Raw genomic sequence first — 25072 nt, 5'->3', positions numbered from 1 at the left:
TCACCATGTAGCCCAGGCTGACTTTGAACTTTCCGCAACCCCCTTGCCTCAGCCTTCTGAGTGCTGGCTTTATGGTGTAAGCCATCATTCAAAGCTCATGTTCTGCTTCTGCAACACACTTTTCTAGCTCTCATTTGCTTACCTGACTTCACTGTGACACCCGGGTCAGACGTTTCGTGCAGGAAGCATGGTTCAATTCTACAGAGTGGTCAATGGATAGTGAAGGTGAATGCACTTCTTGATAGGTCTAGAAGCCAAAGAGTAGGAAGCAAATTGCAGAATTGAGAGCCAGTCTGAACCAGAGATGTGGTCAAATGGTTACTAGGAACAAGGCGCTCAATATTGACCAAGTTGGATAGAATATGGGGAGGGAGAATGAGAGTAGCAAGACTGAATGGGGCTATGAAGGAGGTAAGATGAATGCCAGAGAGATGCTAAAGGGATGTTCACATGCTTTACAAAATTGTGAACCAGCAGGCACTACATATAAGGCACTATATAAGGGATTGTTGTGGGGGAAACAGACAGTTTCCTGGCTCTCATTCTCCACCCACATAAATGACCAACTAATCCGTTTCCCAGTGTTTTTAGTTATTTCCTAGCTCCATTGACCCTCAGTTTTCCCCATTGTCAAATCTGGACAATGAAGTCATTGTGAGGATCATTTGAGACCTGATTCATAAGACACACAGCATAGCACTTGGCACAGTAGATAGGTTTTTCTTTCTTTCTTTCTTTCTTTCTTTCTTTCTTTCTTTCTTTCTATCTATCTATCCTACGTAGAGATGGGAGAGGTGGTGTGGGTTTTTTTTTTTTTTCTTTTTCTTTTTTGTGGATGTCTGCAGCTCTGCTTAATATCTCAACAGGAAGAGAAATGGGATTCCCTTGGTTGATAAGGCATCTAGTAACTGAAGTTCCTGGCAACTGGTGGGTCTCCAATGTCTCCATCTCTAGACAGAATCATAAGAGAGGCAGTATCTCTGAGGTTACTCAACACCACTGAGACCTTCAGTCAGATCTTAGCCAGGATGGTTATGCAGAACCCTTTTCTTTTTCCCTTTGGCAAGCTGTCATGGCCTAATTTTTCTTTTTGAGAAAGGGACTTGGATAGAAAAAAAAAAAAAGAGAAAAAAAAAACCCATGAATATTAATCAATTCCCAAACTTATAAATAGTAAGAAGAATTAAAATTGTCTGAGGAAACTAATTCACTGAGACACAAACCTATTTTAAACTGGGATGAGTGGCTTGAGTCTACAACTGCAGTTAACTTTGAGGCAAGAGGATCAAGAGTTAAAGGCCATCCTGGTCGATTTAGTAACACCCTGTCTTTAAGTAAAAAGGGCTGGGATGTATGCAGCTCAGTAGTAGAGCACTTGCCTAGCATGTATGAAGTCCTGGGTTCCATTATACCAACCAACAAAAAAACTAAACAAAAAAAAAAAAAAAACCCCAAGCAATCAAACAAGAACAATGGCAAGAACAACAACAACAACCCAAAACCTGGCATGCTTTTAATCCCAGCACAGGCAGGGGGCAAAGGCAGGTGGATTTCTGAGTTTGAGACCAGCCTGGTCTACAGAGCAAGTTCTAGGACACCCAGGGATACACAGAGAAACCTTGTTTCAAAAAACATAAACAAACAAAAAGCCCAAGAACAAATAGCAAAGAACATCTCTCCCCAAGCTCCTAAAAGGCAAAACAACCTAAGGCATGCAATTCCTGGTAAACATCAACTCTGGGTCAGAGAAATGATTCATCCCATAAAGTGTTGACTCCTCAAGCCTGACAACCTGCGTTCCATCCTCCGGGTCAAGAATATAAGAAAGGGGGCTGGAGAGATGGCTCAGTGGTTAAGAGCACTGACTACTCTTCCAGAGGTCCCGAGTTCAAATCCCAGCAACCACATGGTGGCTCACAACCACCCATAATGAGATCTGATGCCCTCTTCCGGGGTGTCTGAAAACAGCTACAGTGTATTTACATATAATAAATAAATAAATCTTTAAAAATAAAAAAATAAAAGAAGAGAACCAACTCCTGAAAGTTGTCCTCTGTCCTCCAAATACATACCATAGCACTTGTGTATACACAAACACAAACGTGCACACACACCCCATCATTATCACACATAAACACACCATCATCCATCATTATCCTCATACACACATCATCATCATCACACATCATCTCACACACACTATCACTATCACTTAAAAAATAAATGTCAAATCTGCTGAAAACCAAAGCAAACCACCCAACCAAACAAAAGCCTTCTTTTAGAACCCAGTATGAAGTTCGGACAACAGCAGATGGAGGCAGGAGAGTCATAAATTCAAGATCACATAAACACAACAAACCACAATGTCTACTCAAAACAACAAAAGGCACATACACACATTCCAAAAACCCTAACCCTTCATGAATATACACACAAGAGAAGAAGGAAAGAAAAACAGAAAAACTATTTTGGAATTTGAGGGGATGGCTTTTAAGAGTTCTAGACCACATTTTGACTATAAAATAAAATAAAATAAAATAAAAACAAGCTAGGCAGTGGTTGCACATGCCCCTTTAATCTCAGCACTCAAGAGGTAGAGACAGGTAGATCTTTGTGAGTTTGAGGCCAGCCTGACCTACAAAGGGAGTTCCAGGACAGCCAGAACTATACAAAACAAAACAAAACAAAACAAAAACTAAAATAAAAAAGGAAAGAAATCCTGATTACTTAGTTAAAACAACAACAAAAAATAGTGCTGTTTATTTGTTTGTTTGTTTGACACAGGGGCTCCCATGCAGCCCAGGTTGTCCTTGAACTAAATATGAAGTAGGGGGTGACTTGAAATTCTTATCTGTAACTGAACTTTTAGCTACCTTATTGGGTTGTTTTTCTTCTACCGCATGACTACCTTCACCCCCATCCCTTCCAACCCCTCAACACTAGGTAGGAGAAAAAGGTTAGAGGGGGAAGGGGATATTAATCTTGTTAGGATACTTCCTGCTTATTAGGGGCATCCAGTTCCTTGGGGGCAGGTCCAATCTTCGTTCTCAGGATATCTCCAACCAGCCACCAGCAACCCAGCAACCAGCCAGCAATTGAGCAATCCTCAAACAGCAATTCTCAAAAAGCAGCAGGCAGCAGGGGAGCAGCAGTCACCAGTGCCTCTTGGGGCGCTGGCATTTCTATACTTCCTCAAGAGTCTCCAGAATTCCAACTGTAGACTATCTTTGGCTGACAAAATCATGTTCCTGCCAGAGCACAAGACAAATAATAGTTAGCTGCTGTGGACAGTCTGAAGCAGCTCCACATTCCACATCTGGGATTAAAACAAAAACATATTCACATAACATTTCTGTTTTGTTTTTGTTTTAAAGAAACCAAAGTTCTCACTACACTTATTCTCCTGCCTCTACATCCCAAATGTTGGGGTTACAGGCATGTACTGCCAAACTCAACTCCTATTTTATTCCAATTGCAGGATCTAGAGTGACTAAGCTAAGTTTTGTTAATATTTAAGTACTGATCCTTCTAGAGTGTCTGAGGCATAGGATAGCTAAGTCAGTATGTATCTTCTTCCTTCCACAAAAATCACTGCCCCTTTTTCCTGGTCTACAAGAAATGGCTGCCAAAGTAGAATCATAGAACATTGTGCAAAATGTTCATGGAAAATTGTACAAAATCTGGGTTTACTCAAATTGCATCATAGAATGACATAGATTTTACATTGTCTTAGACTTTCATTCTACCTGACTTGATTTTAACCAATGGCATATAACTCTCTAAGAAGAATATCTTGCAGTTAAGGAAGGGGTTAAAACTGGCTTTTTCCAGATGTTGGCAGAGGACAGAGTACCTAATTTAAGTCTGTGCTATTAAGGTTGGTTTAAAGCCACATCAAGGGTTTTGGACACAGCTCACGGAAATATTTGTCCTTGTCTTGGTCCTAGACAATGGCATTAGCTACTTTTCAGTTGATGTGACAAAATACCATGACCAAGGTGAAGTGGAAATTTCTGGTTTCTTTGGAGACTCAGTTGTGTTATGTGATGTTTTTCTGGAGATTGTCTTATGAGAAGATGCTTTGCTGAAGCAGAGACATGGGATGATGCTGTGCTCAGAACAGACATGTGTTTTTCTGGAAGCTGCCTGGAAAAAGGGCATGTGGTGTTTTGTTGGAGTAGACACTTGAGAGAACGTGTGATGTTAGAAAGGGTTTAAGTATAACCCATCAGACAGTGGCTGATGCTGTGGCATTGGCTCCCTTTTCCTTTTTCGCTGATCATTATTTGTCAGAACTTTGTGTGACTTTGTAGAGAGAAATACACCAAAGAACTTCTTATAATATTTCAGCAGCTTCTCAATACTTTTGCAGACTTCAGTTGATTGGCAGAGCCTTGCTGTTTCTACTGGATTGAATGCCCTCGCTGATTTGTGTGAACTGAACTGCTGATGTCCTAACAACAAAGATTGGGATTGTCCCAAAGAACTATGTCTAAACAGGGCCACATCCCCATTTGCCCTACTAACCTCTCCTTTCCCCTACCTCTGGTGGGTAGTGGCTTAGAAGGAAGGTTAAAGTGTTTAAAAACTCTTACTAAAGTAGGTTTTGAAAAATATAAGCCTACACCAAGGCAACTTATAGAAGGAAGAGTTTATTTGGTCTTGTGGCTCCAAAGAGCTAAGGCTGGGAAGTGCATCAGCAGGCAGGTATGGCAGCTGGAGCAGCGAGCAAAGAGCTCACGTTGTAAACTTCAAGCAAAAGTGGGAGAGATCTAATGGAATGACTTGAGACCTTGACAGCTCAAAGCTCATACCCTGTGAAGTACTTCCTCCAGCAAGGCCTTCCTTCCTAGACCTCTCCAGTCATCACCAACAACTGAGAACCAAGCCTTCAAATGCTAGAGCCTACGTAGAACATTCTCATTCAAGTCACCACAAGACTCAAGTCAGGAAAGATTGCTTGATCATATCAATCCAAATGGAGTTTGCTTTCCCACCCTGTAGCTTGTTTGCTTGAAGAGCTTGCTTCTTTATTAAGCAATATTAATGGTGGTGTTGGAAAGAGAGTGTGACTCGTAGGATCAAGACATGTAACACTAGACAGTTAAGAAGAGAGATGTATACCCATGGAATCTCCTTGCCTTTCCTACTAATGCATCCTTGCCACACTTGAGCAAAGCCTTGTTTCTCACATACAGTCAGCCACATCACATCGACCCATTCCTTGGTTTAATCATTCCAAGGACTTAGTGCCTCCTAAGCTCTATGCCCATGAGTTAATTCCTATCCCATATGTGTTTGTAGATTCCTATGCCCTACTGTGAGTCTAAGAGATTGCTTCTGTGAATCCAATTAGGAAGGCAAGATAGGCCCACCTGTCATTGAACAATGGATTACTTAAAATTCTAGCACTCTGGAGGCTGAGGCTGGAGGTTCACAGAATCAAAATCACCCTAAGTTAAACAAACAAACAAACAAACAAACAGAGGAGCAATGAGAACAGCAACAAAGGAAGAGAAGGAAGACCTTGGTGAAGGCCAAACAAGTAAAGCAGAGAGAAAGTATGGCAGGTTAGAAGAACTGACACAAGCGCTGTAGGCAAATGGGTGCACTAAGGAAGACTTTTTGGACATGTTGGGTATGAGTAGTAGTCAGAAAAATAAAAGAAGGGCCTGTCAAAACTACACAGGCACAAAGACCTGCACTAAGGTATTTTGGGCCAGGTATGGTGGTACATGTCTTTAATCTCAGGATTTTCAAGGCAGAGTCAGGTGGATCTCTATCTCCCATGGTCTATGTAGATGGTTCCAGACCAGCTTGGACTACATAGTAAGACCCTACCTCAAAACAACAAATAACAACAACAACAAAAAAAGAAAACATGTGTGCTAAAGGCAGGACAAGGTGGCTTGTGTCCATAATCTCAGAACTCAGAAAACGGAGGCAGGAAGATCGCCAAGAGTTTGAGGCTGGCTTAGTCTATATAGTGAGTTCCAAGCCAGTCAGGACTACACAGTGATCCTGTCTCAGAAACTGTACTGGCTGGTTTTGTGTGTCAACTTGACACAAGCTGGAGTTATCACAGAGAAAGGAGCTTCAATTGAGGAAATGCCTCCATGAGATCCAGCTGTAAGGCATTTTCTCAATTAGTGATCAAGAGTGGGAGGGCCCATTGTGGGTGGTGCCATCCCTGGGCTGGTAGTCCTGGGTTCTATAAAAAGGCATGCTGAGCAAGCCAGGGGAAGCAATCCTGTAAGCAGCACCCTTCCATAGTCTCTGTATTAGCCCCTGCCTCCAGGTTCCTGCCCTGTGTAAGTTCCTGTCTGACTTCCTTTGGTGATGAACAGCAGTGTGGAAGTGTCAGTTGAATAAAACCTTCCCTCCCCAGTTTTCTTCTGGCTCATGGTGTGTCTTTGCAGCAAGAGAAAAAACCTGACTAAGACAGAAACAAACAAAAATCCAAACAAACAAAAAGAAGTCTCGTTTTGTTTAGGAAGCATCGCACATAGCCCAGGCTGGCTTCAAACTCACCGCTTTGAACTTTTGATTCACAAGAGTGTCTCCACCTCCCAAGAGCTGGAATTTCAGGTGTGTGCCACCATGCCTACTTTTATGTGTTGCTGGGAATTAAGCCCAGGGCTTCATGAATGCGAGGCAAACACTTTACCAACCAAGCCACATCCTCATAGTAAAGAAGTTCAGTTGATGACAAAACCGGTTTGGGTGCTTTGGCTCTCAGGTCTGATCTGAGCAGAGGGTTCCTGAATGCCCTGTGAGGATGCAGCTCTTCTGCTCTCCTTGGTTGGTCTCACGGCAGAGGAGGATGCTATCCCAAGATGTCAAGATCCTGCTTTCTCACCTCATTTTTGTCATCTTACTTTCCAAGAGCAGGGGGCCTGAACTGTGAATAGATTTCCTTGAATGGCACTATTCTGCCTCCACTATCTGGGGCAGGAAATGCACATTAAGATCAGTGAACCCTGGGCTGGAGAGAGGACTCAGCAGTTAAGAGCACTTGATGCTCTTGTAGAGGACCTGAATTCAGTTCCCAGCACCCACGGGATGGTTTGTAGCCTTCTGATCTCTAGTTCTGGGGGATCTGATGCTCTCTTCTGAGCTCCACACGCTCCAAGCACAAATGTGCTGTATTTATCAGAGCAACAGAAATGAAACTAGGACACGGGGTATATGGTGGCACAAACCTGCAATGTCAGTATTTAAGGTTTGGAGGCAGAAAGATTAGGAGTTCAAAGCCACCCCTAGTTTCATAAAAAGTACAAAGCCGCCCTGGGCTACATGAGATCCTTTATAAAAGAAAGTAAGTTCCATAATACGTAACAGTATGGTTTGCTATCTCATATTAGTAAATAAGATTAGCAATTCTACCAGTAACATACCTGGCAGATGTGGGGAGGGCAAAAATTACAGATTAGACAGAATAACTTTTGATTATAATGAGGACAAGTTATCAAGTTACAAATTACTGGGGCTGGGGAGATGGTCCAGTGGTTAAGAGCATTTGCTATTGTTCTTCCAGAGAACCTGAGTTCAGCTCACAGCACCCATGTCAGTTAAAGAGACTTACAACCCTCTTTAACACCAGCTCCTGAGTCATCTGATACCTCTAAGGGCACCTCTCCCGTGCACATTCCCACATACACACATGTGTAACTAAAGATAGCAAAGATAAATTAAAAAAAAAAAAATCTCTTAAATTATAGATTACTTAGTAAAGGGGGCAACAGTACCTACCTGCCACATGGTGGCAGTCTTTTCCTGGTGAGCATGGTTCTGAACAGAGGGCACAAGTCAGATGACCTTGAAGGCTCAAGGTCAGGATGGCATTTAACAGTGTCAGTGAGATAAGGTTTGTTAAAGGGACGGCTGCAGTAAGCTCATGGGCAATTAGATGTGCAAGTCACTGAGAAAGAACTCTGAGAATCATCAAAGGGGTAATCTTGACCATTGATTATTCAGAACATCTCAGCTTCTAAGATGTGTGGTGCGCACACACACACACACACACACACACACACACGCACACACACACTGTATATAGGTCAGAGGCTGGTATGTAATGTCCTCAGTTACTCTCTCTCTTTTATTTATTTGTTGTGGGTGTGGCAGTGAGTGTGCCAGAAAGCGCATGTGTAGGTCAGAGAACGACTTTGTGGAGCTGGTTCCATGGATATGGGCCCCGAGATCAGGCTCAGGTTTCCAGACTTGTGCAGGAAGCTCCTTTACCAGCGTGGATCCTTCCACTGGCATTGTTCTCTCTCTGAACCTGGAGATCCCTAGTTCCACTACACTAGTTGGCCAGTAAGCCCCAAGGATCCTCCTGTTTCTACCTCCCCAGCTCTAGGGTTACAGCAATATGCTGTTGAGCCCAGCCTTTTCATGTGGATGCTGGGAAACAAGCTCATGCCATCATGCCTGCACAGGGAGTGCTGCACCAAGAGAAATGGGCCATCCTCCCAGCCCTTCGAAGATTCATCTTATAGGAGACAAATACTCTCACATCCTGGAGGTGCCTCTATACTCACGAACATTTCCGCAAAGTCTCCAGCTTCCGTTTCTTCAGAGTTTCTGCTCTTCGTTTAAATTCTGCACACGCGCACAGCTTCTTTTTTGTCTGTCAGGACACATCCAAGTTAGATCGCTGATACAGTTCTATTCTCACTGGGCAACATTGCAGAAAGCTATCCAAAACCCAGGATGGTCTTTAGTCCACTGGTCAAAAAGAACTTCCCGCAGGTGAAGAAAAAGTACGAAGTAGGCACGCTTACCCTAGTTACGTGTGCCGCTTTACGTCGTCGATGAAATGAACCAAATGTTTGGTTCAGTGTCTCAGGCACCTCTGTTAACATGAGAAACTCACATGGTAAGATCGATATGGATGAATGTTATGACAAGACAAAGATATTCCAGGGGTGGAAGCCAGCCCTCTGCCTGAAGACGCGCTTGCTCAGTGATCTCAGAGGTATTGGGCCTCACATCCTACCTCTTCTTCATCTCTGTCAAACTGAGTAAGCAAATATCCCAAAGCAGGAAGATGTTCTGACACCTCCTACTAACTTTCCTGTAATGGTGTAGATTTTGATCTTATGTTGATGTTAGTCCCGGCTTAATATTTCATTTGGTGCCTTGAGAGACAGGCAGTTTCTCCCCAGCTGTCTTATAAAAACATCAAAAGCAAGCAGTGCTTTCTATACCACGTAACTTAAAGTAAGGATTTTGTTTTGATGCAAGCTCTTGCCATGTAGCCCAGGCTATCCTCAAACTCATGATCCCCCTATGTCAGCCTTGAAAATGTTGGTGTTACAGCTTAAAGTGGGATATTTATGGGCATTTGACACATTCTCTATTACTGTTCAGGTTTCAGTGCCAGAATAGGCTCCATGAAACCATGACTCAAAAATAAAACATCGCTGGGCATGGTGGCGCATGCCTTTGATCCCAGCATTTGGGAGGCAGAGGCAGGCGGATTTCTGAGTTTGAGGCCAGCCTGGTCTACAAAGTGAGTTCCAGGACAGCCAGGGCTATACAGAGAAACCCTGTCTCGAAAAAAACAAAACAAAAATATATATCATATAACAGTTACAGTTTGCTCACCTCATCTGTTCATTGCATAACAGTGTTGGGAATATCAGGTCCTTCATCAGCTGATTGCCTTAAAGACACCCAGGCAAAGGTCTGGAAGTAGGGGTAGATAACCTGGCTCAGCTGGCAGCAGGCTTGCCGCAAAATCCTGACAATCTGAAAGGCAATTGTTATCAGAGGAGATGTTAGAATCAACGACTATATAAACCCTAGCAGTCCTATGGCCAATTAGTTTCAATGGCTAATTACAGAAAAGAGTAATACCAAAAACAGAAAGAGGATGTTTATTCCATATGGCCACATTGGGAAGAGGAATCCTTCTTCAGGGTCCTGAGGTGAGGAAGGGGTGCGCATAACTGCGCAGGCTGGTCAAGGTTCTGTTCCAACCATCACCAGTGTCTCAGCTCCAGTCCACCCCTGCCTGGCACCAGGCTCCAGCCTTTTCCTTTTCCCAGCATGAGATTCCTGGGGAAATTCCAACTTCTTGGGGTCCATTGTTTCAGTAGTCTGATAGCCAAAGGGAGGGGCACACATCTCTCTAGAGTGTCTTTACTCCTGCCAGGACAGCTACAGGACTCAGGGTCAGTGTCAGCCAAGACACAGGCTGGTTAAATGACTGCTTGGGACGGGGTTTTGTGTGGCCCTGGATGACTGACGGATTCCTCCCCCCTCCACCTCTCAAGTGCTGGTATTGTATGCTGCCACACCCATTTTACGTGATGCAGGGGATGGATTCTAGGGCTTCTTGCATTTTGGTGAGTATTACAAAATCCTGGGCTAGACTTCTAAATTCCAACTGTGCTCAGTAGCTCCTTAGTCTGTCTGCACCTCCTCTCTTTCTGTTTGAAACCCTACCTTCTTCTTCTTTTTTTAAGTAGCACAAAAGTTTATTTTGCAAAAAGTTTCATATGAAAATGTACATGACCCAATTCTACAGCACAATCAAACAGGCCCTTTGGGGAGGGATGTGGACGCCATTGCTGGACAGTGTCTACTCTTTCCAAGGCTTCTGACATGATGATGCCATTTCCCCACCTGACCACCGTTCCGATGTTATTCTGTTGCCTACCATTTGCAATCTCCACACGCTCATCAATCACAAGGTTCATAAAGGGATCAAAGCCCTGTGGCATTCCTTGTACGTGTCTGCCTCCGTTTAACTTCAATGATAACTTCTTGTCCATAAGTTTCTTCAGTTTGGGAGGGTGTGCTTTGACTCCTACAGCAGGCTCCACAGGACTGTGAAGGAGTGAGCGCTGCCTCACAAGTGCGCGTGCGCGGGGGAGGGGGGCAGGGGGGGCAGGCTTGGCGCTGATTGAAGCCCTATCTTCTTCATTCATTTTTTTGCCTCTTAGGGGACAGCCTCAGGAGCTTCTCATCACCTCCTCAGCCACACACAACACCTGCTGCCCTTTCCCAGATCCCGATTCTTGCTTCATTTTTTTCTGGACACCGAAGTCTTGTAATAGATTTGGTCTTCCCTGAAAAAATGAGTCACAGTTGTGCCTATTCAGAAGTTTAGAAGTAAATTTTAGATACTTAGGTATTAGTATACTATATTAAAGATTATATTGTATTTATTATGTGCGGTACCATGTGCCACCGTGTGCATGTGGAGCTCAGAGCATAGGACAGCTTGTGCAGCTTGTGAGAATCAGTTCTCTCCTACCATGTAGATCCCAAGGACTGAATCCTCAGAACATGTGTGTTAGATTTCTGATGCTTTTTTTTTTTCCCCTTTTCTTCTTCTTCTTGTTTTTTTTTTTTTTTTTTTTTTTTTTTTTTTTTTTTTTTTTTGGTTTTTCAAAACAGGGTTTCTCTGTGTAGTTCTGGCTGTCCTGGAACTCACTTTGTAGACCAGGCTGGCCTCGAACTCAGAAATCCGCCTGCCTCTGCCTCCCGAGTGCTGGGATTAAAGGCGAGCGCCACCAACGCCCGGCTCTCTTTCTTTTTTTAAGACAGGGTTTCACTGTGTAGCTCAGGCTGTCGTGTAATTAATTCACTCTGTAGATCAGGCTGCCCCGAACGTAGAAAAAATATGCTTACCTCTGCCTTCCAAGTGCTAGTATTAAAGGTGTGTACCTCTACCACCTGATTCTGATGCATCTTCAAGAGATGCAAAGGCAGAAAAAGAGAAGCACGTCTGGCCTTACGCAGACGGAAACATGTTTATTGACTACACACCGAGGGAGCATAAATCTCACTACGGGAAACTGAGCCATATATCAAATACCATACACGTGGAGGAGAGAATGCTTAAAAGGGCGCGGGAGAGGAGAAACAGCGACCTTTATAAGGGAGTAAAATTTACTGCATTACATTTCCTTCCATAGTCCCGCCCTTCCGGCCGCAAGGGACGCTGGAAAGTGTAGTCTTTTTTTTTTTTTTTTTTTTTTTTTAAACAGGAACCTATCAATCAGGCTTGACAGCAAGCACTTTTAACCATTGAGGCATCTTTCCAGTCCAAGATGATATGTTCTTAACCCTAGGTATTACTGTTAGCACTGAGGGAATAAGGCACAGCTCCACTCTGTTATCCTTAGCATCCAGAGGCGCTCCCTTGATTGTTCTGGAACTTAGAAAAGAATTTCAGGACTAGTGAGTGTGACACAGACCTGGGATTTTATTAAAGTTAGAAAGAAAGACAGCCCTGAAAAAAAATAAAAGCACACCTAAGGGCGAGGACATGGTCTTCTTAAAGAAAAGCTGCAGAAAGCACGACATACCCAAATGTGACTCCGCAAGGGAGAGTCCCAGCCCAGCATGGTGAACTATCGATATTGTACAATGTCACGGTTTTTAGCCAGGAGCCCTCGGGACTGCAGAAGCGGTAAAAGGAGTTTTAAGTGAGATTTCTAGAAAATGGCAGGTTTACAACTGGAAAGGGAGGAAGGCCTTAAGCCATTGTTAACTGTGTGGGAGAATTCAGCTGCTAAAAGGAAGCTTCAGCCACACTCTGGGGTCAAGGGCCCCTTTCCCTTCGCATGTTCCTATAATTTTCTCTTTCTATCCATGCCTCATTATCTTTCCTACCTTTTAACTTTTCCCTTTGCCAAATATCTTCATTTCTTCTTCCTCTTCCTCTTCTTCTTCTCTCCTCCTCCTCCTTCCTCTCCTCTTCTCCTTCTCCTCCCCCTCTGTCTCCCTTCCCCTCCCTCTCCCTCTATTAATAACATGCCTGTGTGTATATATATATGTGTGTATAGATGAAGAAAAACAACTTTTGGAAGTCACGACTCTCCTTCCATTTTAATGTAGACTCCAGGGATTGAACTCATGCCATCAAGCTTGCTTGGTGAATGCTTTTCCTAGGTGGGCCATCTTACCATCCCTAGTTTAACTTTTAAAGGTTTTGTTCTATTAATTTAACACATTAATTATGCATATCAAATAGATGTAGCAGTAGCATGATATTCTCCTGTTTCTCTCCCAAGTGCTAAGATCACAGCTCTACATAGCAATGTTCTCTCTCTCTCTCTCTCTCTCTCTCTCTCTCTCTCTCTCTCTCTCTCTCTCTCTCTCTCTCTCTCTCTCTCTCTCTCTCTGCCAGGTGTTACATTATAGCCCAGGCCAGCCATTAACTTGCAGCAATCCTCCCACCTCAGCCTCCCAAGGGCTGGAAGTACAAGTGTGAATCATTACATCCAGGTGACTTTTTTTTTTAAAGTCAGGGATGAAACATTTATGTTTAATAAACATAAATGCTGTGTAATAACATTTATAAGACCATGATTATTTCCCCAGCACCCAAAAACCACAAGTCAAATTGTGTATCATGACAGGACAATCTCAGGTGCAAACTGTTCTGTGATCAAAAACTTATGAGAACAACGTCTCATCCTCAGGACAGCTGGTAGAATATCTGTAGTATGTGAGACACTATATATATGATAGAAATGGAATCCAGAATTTGTGCGTGCCAGGAAGTGCTTCTCTACTAAAATTAATCCCCAGACACTCTCAGATACAACCTGGGATTTAAATATCACACTAGTTTAGAGAAGCAAAAACTAGAAATCGTGTAACTTATCTAAGGTTACTTAGTCAGAACCTCTAGAGCTGGGCTCCAAGCTGAGGTAATGGGATCCACATTCATTTAAAGAACCCTTGGGCTAGAGAGATGCTTCTGCACTGATTCTATTTTGGTTAAAAGTACTGGCTTCCAGAGGTCCTGAGTTCAATTCCCAACACCCACATGGTGACTCACAACTATCTATAATGTGATATAATCCCCTATGCTGGCATGCAGGTGTATATGCAGATAGAACACTCATACATGAAATAATAAATCTTGGGGGGTGGGGGGAAGATTCCTCACCACAGGGCACCTCAGGGACACTGTTGGTTGACCAGAGCTGTCAGAGTTTACAGCAGGGAAAGGGTTAGGAGGGAAAGATGGGATGCATCAATCTTTATTCATGAATCCAATGGTAAAGGAATATTTCCTTGTAAACAAATGTTCCCGCTTTTGCTATCAATTCTTGCAGGTAAAGCAGGAATAGAATGTAATTTACCTATCAGATAATGTTAAGTTTTTGAGATAGGCGTGATGATTCCCACCTGTAATCCCAACATTGCAGAGGCAGGGGGATTACTGAAAGTTTGACAGCATTGGTCTACCCAGTAAGTCCCAGGCCAGCCTGGGATTCAGCCTAAGACATTGTTTCAAAAGACCAAACAAATGGAATTGTCTTAGTTAGGGTTTTACTGCTGTGAACAGACACCATGACCAAGGCAAGTCTTATAAAAACAACATTTAATTGGGGCTGGCTTACAGGTTCAGAGGTTAAGTCCATTATCATCAAGGTGGGAGCATGGCAGTATCCAGGCAGGCATGGCGCAGGAAGAGCTGAGAGTTCTACATCTTCATTCAAAGGCTGCTAGTGGAAGACTGACTTCCAGGCAACTAGGGTGAGGGTCTTAAGCCCACGCCCATAGTGATACACCTATTCCAACAAGGCCACACCTCCAAATGGTGCCACTCCCTGGCCCAAGAATATACAAATCATCACAGGAATATAGACCTTTACCCTAGGGTGGATGAAATGACAAGCTCTCTAGCTTAAAGGAAGGAAGTAGACCTTGAGCTCCTCTACTCTGTGAGACGAGAGATTGCTTCCCCAGATGGCCTAAAGAGGGGTAGTGCTCTGTGAAATTCCTGCTTCACAGGAGGAGGAATGTCACCAGACTTTCGAACTATATGACTTTGTTAGTTTTCAAGAGGGAGAATATAACATTGTACCAGCTGTCCCTACTTCTGTTTCAATATAAAAGACACCTCTGGAACAAAACCAGACCCAGAGAGGGATCCACTAGTATGTCCTCCCCACTGATAAGTCCTTACTTGGTGTGGGATTAAGAAGCAAGCCGTCCTGTCAGGCTGAGTCAATGGGCAGGATCTATTTCCAGTTCTCAACTTGTCCCCAGATGCTCGGAGTCTCTTGCCAAAATAGAATCAGTGCAGAAGCATCTGCTGGTCCCGATTAAGAACTTTATAGTACCCAGGGAGAGAGAGAGCAGCGGACACTGCCCAAAAGTGAAGGAAATTGGCAGCTCTCATGTTGTGTAGCCAAACCATTTGTTAGCAGTAGGAAAAGGAAAGGCCAGTCCAGAGCAACCCATGTCCCTTACGCAAGAGTGAACGTTATTTCCAGACACTGTTTCGCCTGAGAATGAGGACTTCCTTGGGGAATTCTCTGCCTGGTACTTGACCTCCACAGCTCTGACCTCTTGCTGAGACTACTCACAGACAGGAGAGAAAGAGAGAAAGAGAGAAAGAGAGAAAGAGAGAAAGAGAGAAAGAGAGAAAGAGAGAAAGAGAGAAAGAGAGAAAGAGAGAAAGAGAGAAAGAGAGAAAGAGAGAAAGAGAGAAAGAGAGAAAGAAAGAAAGAAAGGAAGGAAGGAAGGAAGAAAGAAAGAAAGAAAGAAAGAAAGAAAGAAAGAAAGAAAGAAAGAAAGAAAGAAAGAAGAGCTGTGGGAGCCTGCAAAGGAAAGGAGCTCCTGACCCCAAAGCCTGGCTAAAGCCTCCTCCATCTGAGAAGGAAAAAAAAATCACAGCACAATTGGCAAATGTGTGAGGCCTTCCTCCCTTCCTGTCTACAGACCGGCAATTTTCTTAAAACCTCACCAGAAAATACTTTACAAGGAAAGGACATATACAAAGTCTTGTACAGCCCTGTCAGGTTCCGGTTTTACTTTATCAGATAAAATCCATCCAAGACCATTGGAGTCATGGATAACCTCACCTATCAAAAAGTAAAAAGAGGGCCCAGGAAGTAAAGACTCTCCAGCAAGCCTGATGACCTAGGTGTGATTCCTGGGTCCCAAAGGGTGGAAGGAAAGAGCAGACTTTCACTAGGTACCTTCTGGTACATGAGTGTGCCCTGGTGCACATGTGCATACATACACACAAAGCAAAGAAATTAAACGTAAAGGAAAAATAACCTTTAAAAGTGTTTTTAAAAAGAAAAAGAAAGGGCTGGAGAGATGGCTCAGCCGCTAAGTGCACTTACTGCTCTTCCAGAGGTCCTGAGTTCAAATCCCAGCAAGCACATGGTGGCTCACAACCATCTGTAATGGGATCAGGTGCCCTCTTCTAATGTGTCTAAAGACAGCTACCTTGTACTTACATAATAATAAATCTTTAAAAAAAAAAAAAGAAAGAAAGAGAGAAAAGAAAAACAAAACCAAAAACATCTGTTTACAGCCTTTTGATAACGGCAACTCCTCTTTGAGGGGTCCACACCCATGCTCATGGGTGTGGTTCCTGTCTTGGTGCCTTTCTTTCTATTAAAAGAAAAGATTATTTTATTTTATTATTTTTAAAAAATACTTTTATTTATGTTTATGCATCTGTGAGAGTGAATGGCACGTTTTGGTGGGTGCCTACCGAGGTCAGGAGAAGGTATCAGATCCCCTGGAGTTGGAGTTAATAGGCAGTTGTGAACTGCTCAGTGCAGATGCTGGGACTGAACTGGTTCTCTACAAGAGCAGCAAGCACTCTTACCTAAGGAGCCGTCTCTCAAGCCTTCTGTTTCTATTTTGTTCCGTTTTGCTGAGACTGGATAGCTCTGGCTGGCCTGGAACTTCCTATGCAGACCAGGTGGCCTCAGGCTCACAGAGATCTGCCCATCTCTGCTTCATGAGTGCTGGGATGAAAGGCTCTTGGCCTCCTAGTCTCTCTGGTCACTGTCTGTGTGCCTAACCTTCCACACATGCATTAGGTAGATCTTTTGTTTCTAGATGATTCTTCCTATCATTGGCTCTTGAGTGCTTGTTCTATGATGTAAGCTATACTGAAGACTAAACAAGGGCCTCATGCATGCCAGGCAAGGCTCTGTCTGCACTGAGTCACATCCGCAGAGGGATGTGTCCTCTTGACTAATTTACCAGGCTGGCCCAATGCCTAGCCATGACGATTAGTGATACAGTGATATACCCTGCTTCCTTGGTTTTTGGTTTTTGTGTGTTTGTTTTGTTTTTTGTTTTTGTTTTTGTTTTCCCCTCAGGATTTCTCTGTGTAGCCCTGACTGTTTCAAGACTTGCTCTACATACCAGGCTAGTCTCGAACTCCAAGATCCATCTGCCTCTGCCTCCTGTGTGCTGGAATCAAAGGTGTGCACTACCACACCTGACTACATAAGTTGTTCAAAGGGATCCTAAGAGGACTCTCCACTTTTTTTTTCTGTAAGGAGATTATACAGGCTGATAAGGCCACAAAGGTCAAAGAAACTCTTGCTATACTGAGCCATATGGAGGTTAAACACTTTTTATTATTCTCTGACTGTATTATTCTCTATTCATATATATATATATATATATATATATATATATATGAAAATATATACACTGTATTATTCTCTATTTCATATATGTATATACTGTATTTTTGTCATTGCACCCCATTACTTCCTCATCACTCTGCCTCTTGCACTGGACCCCTTCTTCTTTCCCAAGTGCCCATCCTAATGTCACATCTTTCATTTGTGACCCACTAGGTTTATTAGAGATGCTTGAATGTACACGGGAAAGTTTTTTTGCTGGTGCACAGGCAACTTGAAAGTGGCTACACTACTGAAGAAAATGAGTTGAGGTGCTGTTGAAGAGATGGTCACAGATGCTCCCTATGAAACACAAGCACCCAGGTGAATGCTGTGGCATGGTAGTGAACTCACTGTGGGAAACAGACGAGAGCTTCACTGGGGCTTGCTGCCCATGTGTGCCAACTGTAAGACACTCTCAGGAGTTGGTTTTCTCCTACTACCTTATGGGTTCTAGGGATCAAACTCAGGTAAGTAGGCTTATTTGGCAAGAGCCTGTCTCTACTGTGTCATCTTGCCAGCCAAAGACCCAATTTCAAAAAAAATTTTCCCCTATCTTTTTATCCTACCTCAGAATCAGTACTGAACACATTCATTAGCATGAGGCTGGATCTTGGGATTTTTGGCGTGAGCAGGCATGTTTAAGATTTCATATCAGGATAAAGTTCATAAAGCTGTTGTCAGTGAAGGGCACAAGGGCAGCAGCTAGCCAGGCTCAAGCTGACACAGAACCATCAAATTCAGGGAGAGATGCTGTGGGACTCAAACTGGTGGTCGAGAGCTGGTAACTGTTTGAGGATTGTTGGGTCTATAACCTAACAGGACAGGGCCCCAAATTCAGAGATCAAATGAACTGTGTAGGTCATTGGAAATTCAATTCTAAAACAGAGACCAGAACAAAGTCTAGTTATGACAATAGGTGTAGTGGCACATACCTTTAACCCTAGTACTGAGTGGCGATTCTCTGTGAGTTTAAAGCCAGCCTGCTCTACACAGCAAGTTCTAGGCCAGCCAGGGCTACAAAGTAAGTCCCAGTCTCAAAAAAAAAAAAAACCAACAAAACCCAACCCTATTAGAATAGAGGTTCATGGGGGCAATTGACATTTAGAACTTCATCAAGATGAGACCAGAGGAAGGATGGCTTGACCCTAGGTCACAGACTGGAACTATGAGTTGAAAATAGTTCCCAGGAGCGAGAAGTTGGATAACTTACCTAAGTTTATGTTGTGAAGGTGGGCCTTTAGAATTCTATCAAGAATTTTTCTTTTCTTTTTTAAAGATTTATTTATTTAATTATTTATTTATTTTTGTATAAGAGTACACACTGTAGCTGTATAGATAGTTGTGAGTCTTCATCTGGTTGTTGGGAATTGAATTTAGGACCTCTACTTGCTCACGTCAACCCTGCTTGCTCTGGCTCGCTCCTGTCAACTCTGCTTTCTCTGGTCGCTCCGGTTGGCCCGCTCGCTCTGGCCCAAAGATTTATTTATTATTATAACTAAGTACACTGTAGCTGTCTTCAGACACACCAGAAGAGGGTGTCAGATCTCATTACGGATGGTTGTGAGCCACCATGTGGTTGCTGGGATTTGAACTCAGGATCTTCGGAAGATCAGTCAGTGCTCTTACCCACTTAGCCATCTCACCAGCCCCCTCAAGAATTTTTCTTGGGGCCGGGCGGTGGTGGTGATACAAAACAAAACAAAACAATACTGGACATAGGCAAACCTGTATAAAGCATTTTCTTAAAGTAGTGATTGATGGGGGAGGGCCCAGCCCATTGTGGGTGGGGCCATCCCTGGGCTGGTAGTCCTGGGTGTTACAAGAAAGCGGGCTGAGCAAGTCATGAGAAGCAAGCCAGTAAGCAGAACTTCTTCATGGATGGCCTCTGCAGCTGCTCCTGCCTCCAGGTCTTGGCTTTCCTCGGTGAACTATGATTCAGGAAGTGTAAACCAAACAAACCCTTTCCTCCTCAGGCTGCTTTTGATCATGGTGCTGCCTCCCAGCAAAATAGCTCTAAGACAACTTTGTTGAGGGTCTCCTGTCTGATGCTGCTGTTTTCTCAATATAAGGCTAGCAAGCCTATGGTCTCCACCTCCCATTTTACTGTAGGGCTGCTGGGATTACAATGTGTACCACTGAATCTGGTTTTTGTTTGTTTGAGACAGGGTTTCTGGGTGTAGTCCTGGAACTTGCTCTGTAGACCAGGCTGTCCTCTAATTCACAGAGATCTGACTGCCTCTGCCTCCCCATGCTGGGATTAAAGGCGTGCGCCACCACCACCCAGCCACTTGTTTGTTTTTTCACGTGGGCTCCTGGGCTAGAACACAGCCTGTCAGGTTTGCATGGCTAGCATTTTGCCTGCCATGTTGACCTGATGCATGTATGTGTTTATTTCTATATCCAATATGCCTTTTTATGGAAAAATTTTAAGTCCTACCTCTTATTTCAATCTACATCCTCATGATCAAATTATAGCATATTTCATATACTTAATTTTTCTTGGGGTGTAAATTCACTTACCATCTTGAATTATGAATGCTCTACATTATGTTGACCAAAGAGGTAAATACAAGTCACACAGCTTATAGAAATAACTTATTTGTAATTGTATTAATTGTGGAATTTCAGGTAAAGATTACCTCTCTCTCTGTCTCATTCATTTCCTACTCCCTCATTGTTAGCAATCAAAACCAGGGGTTTGTACACTATATCACTGAGCTGCAACCACAGCCCTTGGGTTCTCTTCTAATGGACTCCTTACTCCACAGCCTAATTCCCCTCCCCACCTTCTTTACCTTTCTTTGCCTTCTTGCTTTCCCATTCTGAAGTTTCCAAGAAGCTCCTATTGGAGTCTACCATCCCAAATCACTTCCATGACTTTAACCCAGAAGTCATGACTTCAAAGTCAGACGCCAAAGGAATCAGACAGTAAAGGTAAATAAACATTGGGGGGTGGTGCCGAGAAAGATTGGGCAAAATGGCAGGCCGAGCCCAGACACTCCACAAAGGTGGCTGAGCCAGCTGGCTTATGAATTAAAGGCGTGACCATACTCCCCCTACTTTCTCAAATATAGCTGAGGACGGCCTTGAATTCCCGATCTTTTGTTCCTGGTGCCTCACTTCCCCAGTGTTGGGATTTTAGGTTTGTGTCTCCACACCAGGCTCTTGTAATCATGCACTCTGACCTTGAGTCTCTTCCATTGTCCCTGCAGGTTGAAACCTATCCAGAGAGAGACCAGCCGGAGCCAGGCTCTCCTCCCTGCTTTCTCTCCAGATGATTCTCTTTCCCCGTGACCCAGAACCCTCAGAACCACACAGACTTCTTCCAGCTCTTCCATCCCAAGGCTCACTGATGTGGTACTTGCCAGTTACTGACCCTTCTGCCTTTTTGGCATCCTTGACCTCCCCGTGCCCACCCTGTCTCTTCACTCATCTTAAGTCCCCTGGTGAATCAAACCCACTCTCTTGCTCACATCCTCTTTTCCTTACTGCCCTCTCTTTACTCTTATTTATTCCCTTGTAAATTTTGGTGATGGGGAAGTCTCAGCTTATTCTGAACCTGTACCCTTGGTTGCTGATTGTGTTAGAGAAAATAACATGATCGCATCAACTCATCCCACTTAAACTCACGAGCTCTGGGCAGCGGGCATACTCCGAAAGCTCAGATTTTTTTCTAGCCCACTCATCTTCCCATCCAGACGACTACTTTACACCTTCTCTTCTCCTTCTTCAAACTTCCACTAACCTTTCCCACTTCTCAGTTTGGAAACACTACCTCCTACGCCTCTAACAGAACTGAAACGTCAGGAGTCCCAAAGGTTCCCACCACCACCTCTACCCAACTGCACGCCTAGATACAGTGTCTGTTCCCACATAGAGACCACCAGAACTAGATTCCAAGACAAAACCTCTCCAGGATACTACTCCAGCAAGACTCAGAATAAGTCTCTTACTCTGTACTTTTTTTCTAATTTTTGTGTCATATGCATCAAAATATATCTCTGCAATTTTTCAAATTTTTTAGAAATTAGTTTTCTGAAACATTCACAAATGTATATAATGCATACTGACCAATCTTACCCCCACTACCTCCTATCTTCCTGTTACCTATTTATATCCCTTTCTCCTTCAAATCTCTCCCTGCTCCCTTCTCTTTCAACACAGGGTTTTTCTGTGTAGTCCTGGCTATCCTGGAACTCACTCTGTAGACCAGGCTACCCTGGAACTCAAGAGATCTGCCTGTCTCTGCTCCCAAGTGCTGGAATTAAAGACATGCATCACCATACTTCACTAAGATTCTATAATTCTTAAAAAGCTTGCTGGGGGTTGAGGAGATGACTCAGAGGTTAAGAGCACTGACTGCTCTTCCAGAGGTCCTGAGTTCAATTCCCAGCAACCACATGGTGGCTCACAACCACCTGTAGTGGGATCTGATGCCCTCTTCTGGTGTGTCTGAAGAGAGTGACAGTGTACTTGCATACATAGATGAATTAATCTTTTCTTTTTATAGCTTGCTTGGCATAAAACATAGTTTATGTAAGACTTTCTCAACCCACAGGTCTGCTTTTATCTCTCATCTCCTCTGGCCCTTCCTCCTCAGGTACCTGCTGCTGAAGAACAACCTGCTGGTCCAGGCCACTCGCCTACTGAGTTTAACCAGAGCTGTGTGATTATAGGTTTGGAGCTTAGTGGGTTACTGAAGACAATGTCTGTCTCTCTCTCTCTCTCTGAGTTTATCAACAGTCAATAGCTCAGCAGCAGTAAGGGCTCAGGAGTGCCTTCTCCATGTATGGCTGATTTTTTTCAAGGCTGGTCTTGTGTTAGCAGTTGTTGTAAATTAATGATTGCAACAGTTGTGCTGAGTCTAGAGGATGGCATTTTGCATCCCTCCACACCATCTTCCAGTTCTCACACACTTTCTGCTCCTCTTCTGAGACGTTTCCTGACATCTAGAAAAGGTCCTGTTACATGTTTTGTTTAGGGCTGAGCACTTGCTCATGGCTGGTTAGTCTCAGTATCTTGTGCAGCCACGATCTCTGCATTCACGCATTCACTGTCGCTGAAGGTACACAGTGACCTAAATCTCTTTCTGATTCAATGATTATTGCTCCAATATGGGGCTCCAGCTTTTTAGGAAAACATCTCAAAAAAGGTCTGTGTTAGCCATCTTCAACCTCCCTCCTACCATTGTTTTCTTTCTTTCCCTTCTCCTCCCTCTCTGCTTCCCCTCTCTCCTCCTCTGTTTTCTTTTTCTCTACTTCCTCATCCCTTTTCTTCTGCCCCCTCCTTTCCCTCTTCCTTTTAGAGGCAGGACTCATGTACATGAGGCTGATCTCAGATTCACTATGACATTGAGAATGGACTTGAACTTCATACTTCCACATCTACATAGTGAGACCTTAAGTGTATTGGGTAATGGGTAAGTTTTGGATCCATGCAGTTTAATGTGGTGCTGGGAGTCAAACCTAGGTCTCTGTACATGCTAGGCAAGCATTCTAACTGAGCCACACCCCCACTTCTTCAAATGTTTCCTTCCTTCTCATTGTTTTCTTTAAAAAAAAAACTTTATTTTTATTTTATCTGTATGACTGCGCACACACGTACACACACACACCCCACATGCACACACACACACACACACATGCACACACACACTCACACACACACGCACACATACTCATACACAGGCATATACACACACTCACACACACACGCACACACACACAGAGGCACACATATGCACACACACACTCACACACATACACTCATGCACACACACACACACATGCACCCGCACACTCATACTCACACACTCACACACATACACTCACGAACACAGGCACACACACACTCACACACTCTTGCATGCCTGGCGCCCTCAAAGACCAGAGACAGCACTGGATCTCCTGGAACTGGACCTGGATTACAGATGGTTAGGGAGCCGCTATGCAGGTGCTGACAGAGTTCTCTAACACAGTGAATCCAGTGGTCAATTCCTTACTATGGCATTCACTCCTCGTTGATACACTAGCTTAATTTGGCTCTTGGGCTACCTTATTCCTTAACTGGCTGCTCCTGAGACCCTGTTCCTTGCTCGCCTCCCTTGATTTGCACTATACCCAGGGCTTCATCCTTGATTTACACCTCTATTTACACCTCCCCCTCTACAAATGCATGTAGTTTGTAAAACCTGGCTTCAATGCCATCTGAAAATGCCGATAACACCTGTGTATCTCTAACGTGCAATATTTTCCTTTATCCCATACTCTCGTGTACACAATCACCTACTCAAGATTGCCATGAGAGCTGGATGTGGTGGTACAGAGTTGCAATCCCAGCACTTGGGAGTAGAGGCAGGATGATTGTGAGTTCAAGGCCAGCCTGGCCTATATGCATCCTTGATTTAAAAAAACTGAAACCCCAAACCCAGACACCACTTGAATTCCAAATACATACTTAAATGTAACATGAGCAAATAAACTCTTGATCTCCTAGCCAACTGTCTGTAGTTTTCTCTACCTCTCACTACCCCATTACCTTGAAGCACTGGCTGGCATGAAACTAGCTATATAAACCAGGCAGGTCTTGAACTCACACATATCTGCTTGCTACTACCTCACCTGGCCTTGACCAGTTTTGTTTTATTTTATTTTATTTTATTTTATTTTATTTTATTTTATTTTATTTTATTTTGAGATAGGGTTTCCAAATTGTGCAGGTGAGCTGGGCTGAGGCTGTCCTTGAATTCCTGATCTGTTTACACCTCCCAAGTACTATGACTGTGGGCATGTCACCACAACTGGCTCTTACCAGACTTCTCTATAGTCATTGTGTTTATTATTTATTGCCTGTCTTCTCATCTCCAAAATGTAATATCCATAAAGTTAGGAATTCTGCCTGCTTTGTCTTTTTGTGTACATAGCAAAAAAATTTGAACAGTGTCTGGATGCTAAGAAAATACTTATTGCAGAGCTGGAGAGATTGCTCCGTGGTTAAGAGGGCTTCTGGCTGTTCCAGAGAACTCGAGTTTGGTTCCCAGCACCCAAGTTGGGCAGCTTAAAACCAACTGAAATTCCAGCCCCAGGTGTTCTGATGCCCTCTTTTGGCTTTTATAAGCAATCACACAAATATGGCAGACATACACATATAAATAATAAAATCTTAAAAAAAAAAAAAAAAAGGGCTGGTGAGATGGCTCAGCAGGTAAGAGCACCCGACTGCTCTTCCGAAGGTCCGGAGTTCAAATCTGAGCAACCACATGGTGGCTCACAACCATCCGTAACGAGATCTGACTCCCTCTTCTGAAGTGTCTGAAGACAGCTACAGTGTACTTACATATAATAAGTAATAAATAAATCTTTAAAAAAACAAAAAACAAAAAAACAACTAAAGGAAACCGGTAGGATCCGTCCTTTCCTCCTTCTTCCTTCCCTCCCTTTGTCTGTCTTTGTCTTAAGTAGCTCCGGTTGGCCAAGTGCTGGAATTACAGGCATGAGTCACCATGCCCAGCTCATATTTACTTTTACTTTAGAAATTACTGAAGTCATTTAATTAAAAGTGAAAGTCAGTGGCTCATGCACTTCTTTGCGAGTAACAAAATATTATCCAGGTTAAAGACCTGTTTCCAGAAACTGAAAGCACTAGAAACA

The 25072-nt window shown here is 43.5% G+C and overlaps 1 long non-coding RNA gene across 1 annotated transcript; it reads left to right on the top strand.

Annotated features, from left to right (window-relative positions):
- Positions 1–10273: 10273 nt before the first annotated feature.
- Positions 10274–21658, top strand: Gm42150. Its single transcript, XR_880537.1, has 3 exons — positions 10274–10355; positions 17598–17744; positions 20636–21658. It is a non-coding gene; the product is annotated as a predicted gene, 42150 (long non-coding RNA).
- Positions 21659–25072: the final 3414 nt, after the last annotated feature.

Source organism: Mus musculus, chromosome 5 (assembly GCF_000001635.26).
Source record: "Mus musculus strain C57BL/6J chromosome 5, GRCm38.p6 C57BL/6J".
NCBI lineage: Eukaryota > Metazoa > Chordata > Mammalia > Rodentia > Muridae > Mus > Mus musculus.
Note: the sequence above shows the minus strand (reverse complement) of the source record. Positions and strands in the feature narration are given on the sequence as shown.